The following is a 10205-nucleotide window of genomic DNA, read 5'->3' on the forward strand; positions in this document are numbered from 1 at the left end:
TCTGACAAATCATCCATCTTCTATTTGGTAAGCAATGAAGAAATAAAGCTAGAAATTCAGATCTTCTTGCTCAGTATTTATTGTAAGCTAAAAGAACTTTTCATAATGCATATCTGATCTATTAGTTTTTCTGATTCAATTATTCAGCCTTGGGAAGTAAGTATGTGGAATGCTAACAAGCAAGGAACCTTCTGTTTGCTGAGAATATTGACCCACATTATACAACATCAAAAATAGAGGTATGCTTCTAAATATGATTAACTCGATCCACATTGCTTTTGTCAACTAGTTGGTGCCATTTTCCCTTTCTATTCTTGCTATTGTTTTTCTTGTCTTCCCCTGTATTAATTAAAATTAGTTTGATGTTGGCATTGGGCAAGTTGATAGAAACTCGGGAAAGACTATAAAAGAGATCGCTTTTGATATCAACGAAATTGAGAAATTGGAAAAAAGTTTAGAAAACACTCATACTATTATTGATCTTCTAGTCATATATGCCACAAAAATATAAAAAGTAAATAAGACTATAAAGGGAATGCTAATAACGAAATAATAAGTGCGACTATAGATGAACATATATAGCTTTGACAAATCAAGGAGCACACGAGACATATTATGTAATGCTTATGGGGCAGCTCATGATATGATGGACTACAAATCAGGAGCAAACAAAAAGAGTGCCAGCATATGACCAAGTAATACATCAACATAAACTCATCCTAACAAAATTTGGAATCATATAATGGTGTAGATGGCATGACAGCACCATGCTATCTCCTCCCTTCTCTTGCACTCCTCTAACCACAAACCCTAGCCCCCCGTTACCTAATCATAGAGTAAACGCCGTTCAAATCAAAAAGAAGATCATAACAACCCACACCTAAGCGAGAGATTGTGGGCGTTGGTGTCAGCGCAGTGACAGTGCCAACGAGGGATGAGGGCTCAAAGAGATGAATACCTTTACCAGGGCAACCCTGTTCTTAGAGAGGAGAGTGGGTGCAGCTAAGATTTGGGAAGGGCAAAAGAGAGGGGATGAGCAGCCAAAGATAGGACGACAATCAAAGGGAGGAGATTGGATGTATTACTACGGCTTGCATTTGGAATTGGAAATAGTCAAAGAGAGGAGATGATAGACGACCGGACGAGCGACTCGAGTGAAGGGTGGATGGGGAGAGGAATTTAGTGAAAGGTTTTGAGTTATATGTATCAGGTTGGGTTTGGAGCGGGCATTGCTATTTGCCACACCCGCCCTAAATCTGCTGTGGGTTTTAAAATCAAAACATGTCCCAACTACCGACTTTAAATGGATTGGGTAAAATCCATCCCATTCGGGTCGAGTACCTAATTTAGCAGCTTGAATTGTTAGCTACCTAACACCGTTAGCACACCATCACAAAGGACAAAAATGTCATCTTCCTCTTTAACCTTCTTCAAAGTCCATTTTGCTACCCCCAATTATCTTCCATTCTATCCATTCCATTTTGATCGTCCGCTCCCATCCTTCTTTGATGATCCTCCGACATTTATCAACGATCATTCAGCCAGACCTTTGACCATTCTAGCGGTCTCTAGGCTAGCCAACCGAGCCATCTTGGGAGGCCATCTGACCCCCTTCTCCAACTCGTGAAGAGAGTATATCCCATCTTCCAATAGTAAGCATTATATCTAATTTTCTCCTTAAAAACACTAATTTAGATGATATTCAGTTTCATGTTGCTGTCTTAAATTTTTTTTTGGGCTCAATTAGCCAATGTGCCTCTTAACGGGTTTACAGTTAATATGCATGTGCTCCTCTATTTTTATATGCCCTCTCCATTTGTTAATGTTTCAATATGATCGTTTGTGCTTGGTTCGTGGGGATTTAGGGTTCTATAGTCCCTCTTTAGACATTTGGATGTAATATGGTTCAAGGTTGGAGGAACTGGTACCGGGCACCGTACCGGTTCTCCGACGGAATGGCTCTGTACAGGTCGTGTCGGGCCTGTACCGAGAGAGGGGCTGTGCAAAGAGAAAAAGAGAAAGAGAGAGCGAGTGGGAGAGAGAGGGCTGGAGGAGAGTGGAGGACGCCGGCCTCCGACGGCCTCTGCCACCCACCCTTTCTCTCTCTCCTTCTCCTTCTCTAGCTCCCTCTTTCCTTCTCCTTCTCCAGCTCCGGCAATGGGTTCTATGTCCGTTGCCGAAACCGTACCGGTGTCACTGCTATGGCTCGGGACGGCCAGAACTGTTCGGTTTAGGACGGTTCCGCCGATCCTGATATTATTGAAAATCTCCAATGTTTACTATTTAAAACTACTTTAATCAATTTTTTTACTTCATGCATATGCTCTCCTATGATTCCTTTAAGATAATTTTTTATGCCTTGTTCACTGGTACGTAGGGTTTTATGGCCCTCTTCTTTTGTAGTTTTGGTATTTAGGGTTATGTGGTTACGATGTGCATAGTTAATCACTAGTTGATATTTTTTGGGGTACTAGAGAAAGTTTTTGGTTTTTTAATGCCAAAAAAACAATCCTGCTAGTAGAGATGGTCAACCACCAATCCTACAAGCATGCTTAGAGGAATAAGTATAAGACCTCGTAGGCATGTGTAAGGCACTAGGCTATTGCCATTTTGTTTCAAATTATGTTACCCTTTCCTTTACCTTGTTTAATTCCTATAGTTTGACTACAGTAGAATGATTTGTTCTCTATTTTAAGTCCAGTTTGGCAATATATTCATGTATGACAAATAAGGAAACTATGCTTAGAAGTTACCTGACCCATGACCTATGCCATCACCAAAGATCGAGAAATCATGAGCTATGGATCTTTTTTAACAAGTAAATTGACCATTAGCTTTCATCAACTCTTCTTTGAAAGCCTGAATTTCCCATATTTCCAAAGTGGAAGATGGAGGCAATCCACATGAACCATCTTCAAGTGACCTAAACCGCAATTGTTGTTCGTCAGCGAGTGTGCTTGCAAACATACTCATATCAACCTCTGAAAGTTCTGCAACTAGAAATCCCACAACAAATGGATGTTTCACCATTGGAAGAACCACAGCTCCATAGTCAGGTACAACTTCCACCTAGAACTCACAAGTGCAAAGAAATCATCAGCAAATAAAAGATTAGCAACTAGTGTCTTTAATTAATGGATTCAAGATATGGTCAATCTTAGTCATCCCAGATCGGACCAGCAAAAGTTCGGGTCCTGGGACAGCTACAGGACACTGGGTCCATGTAAACTAGGATCCAGGTCTGTACTTATGGGTCCTGGTCGGGTTAGTGACCTCGGATCAGCTAATACTAACCAGTACAGGCCTCAGACTCTATTGAAAGAAGAGCAAAAGAATTTTGCATCTTGTACGTGGAGGAGAGACCAAAAGAGAAAAGAGAGAGAGCAAGAAAATAAGGGAAGAGGAAGAGCCAATACCAATAACCGTACCATAAAACCAACCACCAGCTCAAAAAACCTACACTGTTCCTAATTTTGACAAACAAACACTAAAAACCCTCTAAACAATCATTAAGATGACAGACAATGAAAAACAAAAGAGAAACAGAGGTATGTAAAAAAAAATGGCATCCCAGGTGTCGGGACAGCGTTGCTGTACCAGTCTCTAATTAAAATCACGTCCAGGAGTGGGATTTAAAACCTTTCTTTAGTTTTTATTGAAAATGGCTAGTTAGATGAACATACATGCTGTCCTGAAAGAGCAGCTTCAGCAGCATGTAAACCAGCTGCCATATAGCAAGTTTACTAATTAAAGTTACATAATCTGCACCTAAAACATCAATTCCTGGATAAAATGCAACTCGACATAGTTCTAACTTCTAAGTTTCTAACTGGTCCATAATCGCCAGCTGGTCTCGCATTCACCTACAAAATAGATATTTGAGAATTGTTTCCGAAGATGAGAAGACACAGCAATCAACTGCACAAATTGTTCATAAAAAAACCATTCTATAAATTTGCAATTGATTTAAATTTTTTAATCAGATTTTTTGCATGGCAATCAATTGCAGGGAATCACAAATGTATGATATGAGAATATACAAAAGTAAGATATTGTGATGAATATTGTGATGAATGCCCAGCCTATATATTGAACTTAAATTCAATTCAACTCTCACCAATTTAAAACTATTTTTCAATAAGAATGTAGACTGAAGAAATTGCCAAAATGATCCTACAAGCACTCTGGTACTAATCTAGATATAAAAACCATAAAGAAAATTTTTTGAATTATAAGCCATTCTATGATATTGTGGGAATGAACGATAGAATAGAAAATCTAAAAAAAAAATATTGCAAGAATCTCAGACAACTAAATCAATTGTATGCCAAGAAGAAGTAGAAGCTATCACATGCAGGAGTCAAGACAAAGCATGGTCATCGTACCATACCGAATCAGGCAGTATAAGTACTGAACGTACCGGTTTAGTACCGTACACGGTGTGAAAGACGTACCGACACTGGGTATGCCGAATTGGCTCTGTACTGTACCGTAACAATACAATGATAGCGTAGCACCGATACGGAGCCCCAGTACCGAGACGGCATACCTTGGGACAAAGTATACACTAAGATAACAAAAGTAGTAATTAGGGACATTTAGAATGAAATTTCTGCATAAAGGTTGAATACAAATTGTTAAAAAGCATTTTAGAACAGTGACAAATATTAGTAGTTACGGTACTACACATAGATAACATAATTTGTAATCAAAATGGTATACACTAAGGGTCTATTACAAGCCTAGAACCATCTACATCAAACTTTCTAACACTATCCAAGAAGATAAATGATGAGAAATGTTAATGCAAATGATAAAACGTTAACTGATAAGTGAAGAACGTTAAAAGCTAACTCAAATTACAAAGATCAATAATGTATCATGGCCAAAACTAATAGAGCAAGCAGAGAGCATATTGAATGCAATTTCAATAGGAGAAAAGAAAAAGAAACTTTGGCCCTAGTCAAAATTGATGGATAAGCAGTACCAAAAAAATGATGGATAAGCAATATTATAACATGATCAGCTTCATTTATTATGCAAAAAGACGAGTGAGATAGATGAAGCCATCAAAACACACGTAACAGAAGTAGGGTTCTATACATTAAAGGAAGAGATTTCCCCAGGGTCTTATATGGCCAATTCATTACTTTGGATTTGAAGCAAAATTCCGTAAAAATGATAGACAATACGACCTCAATGTTGTAAGTCCAACCAGACAATAGTAGAGATGAGGACATCAAGATGGATGTGATGGAAAAGCATATATTAACATTAGAGGTGTTAAAAATGTGTGGCAAAAAATGATGCATCAAGCTTGTTCAAGCACGATCGTTAAGCTCATCATATTTAACTATTTGGCATTTCACCAAACAATTGAGAAGACAACTTGTGGAATGATATCTTACCTATATTTCTAAATGTATGCATTACTAAGTTGTAGACATTAGTACTTGTCTGTGTGTGCATACATATAGTTAGACAAAACACTAAAATATTGAACATCAGATGCATTTGTCAGCTGAAAAATTTGGAAGCAGATTCATAAATCATAACACAAATAATTATGCAATTTCATAGTAATTTGAAGGTTCAATAGGTGAATAATATTGTAAATCACTAAATCTTTTGGAATTGAGAAAAAAAGGAAAAATCACTGTACTAGTAACCCATTGTCAGCGTCCACTGCCTATAATCATAAGATGAGGAAAGGCTTAGCATGTGCATATGAAAAACATTATAAAAGTCTAAAGAAAATGCTAATACTTAAGAAAAATGAATTTTCTGTTACCATATTCTTAAACCTGCGTCTTTGAGAAACATAATGTTAAGCTTTTTGTTCAGTTCAGCAGAAGTGGACAAAGTAATGCTGAAGCAACTCTAGTTATTGAATTAGAGTCTTAATATGCTCAGAATAACAAAATACATTTCTCAAAAATTGTCACATCCGGATTTCTTGGGATGTGAAAGGTAAAAGGCCTCCCCAGACCCTACTATCCATCTCACCAGCCAAATAAAATGCTCACTGATATGGCTCATAGCAGCACAGAAGAAATCCTATCAACATGAGAACTAGCATCCTTAGGCCCTTGATATGTGTGTGAGAGAGAGTGAGAGAGTAAAGATAATACATACATATATCTGTCCATAAATGCATATATACAAACACAAGCATACACACGTCATACAAACACAAATCTAGAATTCTAGATGTACCTTAAGTTAAAGCACTATAGAAAATGGATCCACAAGCATGTAATTTGATCAATCAAAGAACATGATTGCTATATGCATAATTAACACTATAAAATTCTTAACCAAATCAACTAAAGGGAGTAATATTTGTACAGTTTCATAGCAGAATATGAATAATACCTGTTCAAGCAAAAGCCACAATGATTAAAGGCTCCCTTATCTTGACCACTGAATCCATTTCTCTCTCTCCACCCATAACCATATCCATCATCTCATTCTCGCCATCACCACTGCCAGCTCTTTTCCCTTCTCTTCCTTAATAGTTTTCTCCCATCACTACCTCCCTCATCGTAGCCTCCCTTACCAACCCACCTATTTCCCTCTCTATCCCAATCCATCAAATCACCTCTCTTTATTCCCCCATCACCACCATCCCAGTAGTCCCCCTCCCTTAGTCCATTCAGTCATAGACTCTCTTTCTTCCCTCATCTTGCCATCCACAGGAGCCCAAAGAACCCTAAAAATTAGGCATCAGTCTCCAAGCATAGAGAAACTGTAGATTAGGAGGCAGATTATCGTGAACAGTAGATCTGTGCATTAAAATAGGAAAGAAACAGATTACTATTTTTACTTTTTGGAATTCTTTTAGGGTTTCTGTAAGATGGAAATTCTCGTCACCACTTCCCTCATTGTAGCCTTCCTTCACAAACCTACCTTTCTCTCTCTCTCTACCCATCCCATCAGATTCTCTCTTTATTCCCCCATCAAATAGTCCCCACTCCATTTCCTTAGCCCCTTCAATCATAGCCTCTCTCTTTCTTCCCCCACCATCCCACGCATGGAGCCCAGAACCCTAAACATTAGGGATGAGTCTCCATACAGAGAGGCTGTAGATAAAGAGATAGAGATTTTCATGAAAGGTAGGAATGTGCATCCAATAGGTAAAACAGCCTAGGATTTTTTGAGAATTCTTTTGGAATTTATATTAGATGGAAATTGGAAATAACGTTCAGCATTTCCATTATTTTGAGCTGTGATTTCAGAATCCCAAGAAATCTATCATCACCGTAAGAAAATTGAGAAGAATCTCAAAGGACTTTATTAATTTCTGGTTGATTAATAACTAAGTACGTAGGTGGGGTATTTATAGGAGAGATCTCCTAGGCTTTTCCTAATTCCCTTAGGATACAAATTTACTCAAACAAAATAAAGAGAAAGTATAAATTAAGTACTGGACTTCAAACTCGTCTAACATGAGTTTCTAGAAGAAATAAACAAGAAAATTTGGCAAAAAATAAAGTAAAAATCGTCATGAAATTATTAAACCATGTAAGGCGTTTTCATTGATATATGGAAGTTCATTAGTATTGACACATCTTCAATAAACCATCATACATCCAACTGTCATTTTGGGTGATTCAACATGCATTGGAAAGCTAGCTCGATGTTGGATAATGTAGAGATAGTTTCATCTGAAAATTTAACTGTGTTGATGATGATGAAGCTTCATTTGGATTGATGGGAACTAGACTACTTTTCTCAATACAATTGGATATAAACATCAAAATTTGAGCTTATTGGACACTGCGACTCAAGTGCCACCTTGTTTCCTTCCTTGAAAAGAAGTGCTTATTGGTCCGGTGTTCTTCTAGAGTCTGTTCTATTTCATTGATATATCATTGAACAAAACTCAAGAAATTGTCCATCAAGCTTGTTCAAGCATATCTGATGTAGCCATTCCATCCTTTCGAGCTTCGGTGAGATTCCATCACATATATTATTTTTTTTTTAAAAAATCTCTTTTTTGTATTTGAATCCTTCATGATTTTTGTTTCACCTTGGTAAGTATATCGTCCTCCGCTTTTGCATCATAACCCCCATAAGATGTGGTTATTGTTCACGGCCATTGTACCATGAATAGTATTATGTGAACAGTACCTATAGAGTAGCTATGCCCATCAAGTTGTTGTATAAGACCTAAGATCTTTCAATCTCATCCGTTGATTCAAAATAAACTAGTAAAAACCAAAAATAACCAGGAATAAAAGGAAACTAAGCAAATTGGCAAATAAAAAATAAATTTGAGAAAATTGTAAGACCTGCAGCCCTGCAATACATTACGACATGATTTTACATCTCCATCATTCACTTCTATCATGCAAGAAGCTGTCTAGAGTTCTTCTAGTTCAAACGTCAGCCACTCTGGCTGATTCCTTCTCGAAATGATAGACATATGATACAGTTAACACTTGCCACCATGATTGCATAATTCCTTGTGAGACTATGAGGTTCACATGATTATTCTCATCTTGCATTTGCTGTTTTTCTCTCTTTTGCTGTCCTTCCACTACCATAAATCTTTCACCCTGCAGTCCTAAAGCATCTGAAACAGCAGTTGTTATCAGCCATTAAACAGGCCTTTCTAAACATCTGGCCAGGACTGCAATAGGTCACATATTGATTTAACTAGATTTACTGAGAAGCAGTCTATTCTGATTCCCAATACAAGCCTAAACAGTCCATGAGAATGCACTTAGTGTGGGATATATTAAGTGAATGCAAATGGAAGGGAACATGTTCTGGATTATGCTTGTATATAAGGAAGTTCTGTAAGGAAGTTGACCAAGTTGTTTTGAAATAAACATGAGAAGTTTTTTTCTTTCTAACCTGCTCCCTTCTTGGTGTATTCTTTGGGCACAGCAAACCCATATTAGTGGTTGTTCTTTTTGATTTCCTACTTCTCCATCAATCAGCCCCTTTGAGTCTTCCATTTGCATTCTTTCACCTTAAAAATTCACTCATACTTTCATCCCATATTGCTAAGAGTTTATCTAACATTTTCTAGATGTTTTTTGTTTTCAGAATAGTGTGAAACATAGTAGCAATTCCCTTAATGGTTCTATCTCCATGACATCCAGCAAAAGTCATCAAACCCTTTATGTGATATCTAAGTTTGATAGAAGGTCTAGCAAGTGCACATTCTTCAGAATGTCCTTAGTAACAGTATAAGGACCTATTTCCTTTGAGCCAATTAAATACTTTAGTGTGAGGACTACAAATAGTCATCTCACCATCCATTTTTTTTTTAAAAAAAAAGAATCTCATCCAAGCCATGTTTTGAGCATCATGACCTCTGTCTCTAGAGGAGTAGTTATCTTACTTAAAATCTGCAAAGGCCTTATGAGATTTTTAGGCAGAAGTATCACCGTCTATGCTTACATTGATTTGTCGATGAACCAACCAACATATTATTTAAGACTTCATTAAATGGCAGTTATAGATGAAAAATGATTCTCCATGCAATAAATGCAATTACAAAAGGAAAATGTGCAACATCTTAATCAAAGTTGATATGTAGTTTGGAGTCGAGGAAACTACAAGTGATGACATAACCTGGAATACTGAGGCCATATGGGTATCCTTAGACATCAAAGAAGATTTGGTCATTCTTAATTAGATACCCTCAGTCAGATTTCTCATTTTATAAAATATGGTAGATTCAACCCCGAGATTTATCAAGATATTTTCAACTACATCAAGGGAAAAAAAATTTATTTTGTAGTATAGCACTCTAAAGCACATAAGAAGGAGACGAATGCATACCAACCATTATGAAGGACCTTAGGAAGCAAAAGCAACATTAAGTAGAGTTAAGGTGGCCATGTTCCTCTCAATCTTTCATACAAATTACCACATCTTCGAGGACAGGTTTTGCCAACAATGGAAGCTGAATTGCATATTTGCGTGTCCACAACATGCATCATTTCTGCCATCAATATTTATTGGTAATACATTAGCTTGTCAAGCCCAAGAAGGTCATGCTGGATTTAATGCAGTAAAGGGCTACTTTGAAAGCCATAAAAGTTAGCTGCACACTAACCAAACAATGGAACATATTCATACGAGACAAATATGCCACCTTTCTTTCATGTAAACAGGCTCGGTGCAACAAATCATTCTATATTGGCAACTACTTCAAGAACCCTTATTGCTATCACTTGAGAGGGGTT

The sequence above is a fragment of the Phoenix dactylifera genome, chromosome 4, assembly GCF_051530095.1.
Source record: "Phoenix dactylifera cultivar Ajwa chromosome 4, Ajwa_hap1_PhDact_Kaust_v1.1, whole genome shotgun sequence".
Lineage (NCBI taxonomy): Eukaryota > Viridiplantae > Streptophyta > Magnoliopsida > Arecales > Arecaceae > Phoenix > Phoenix dactylifera.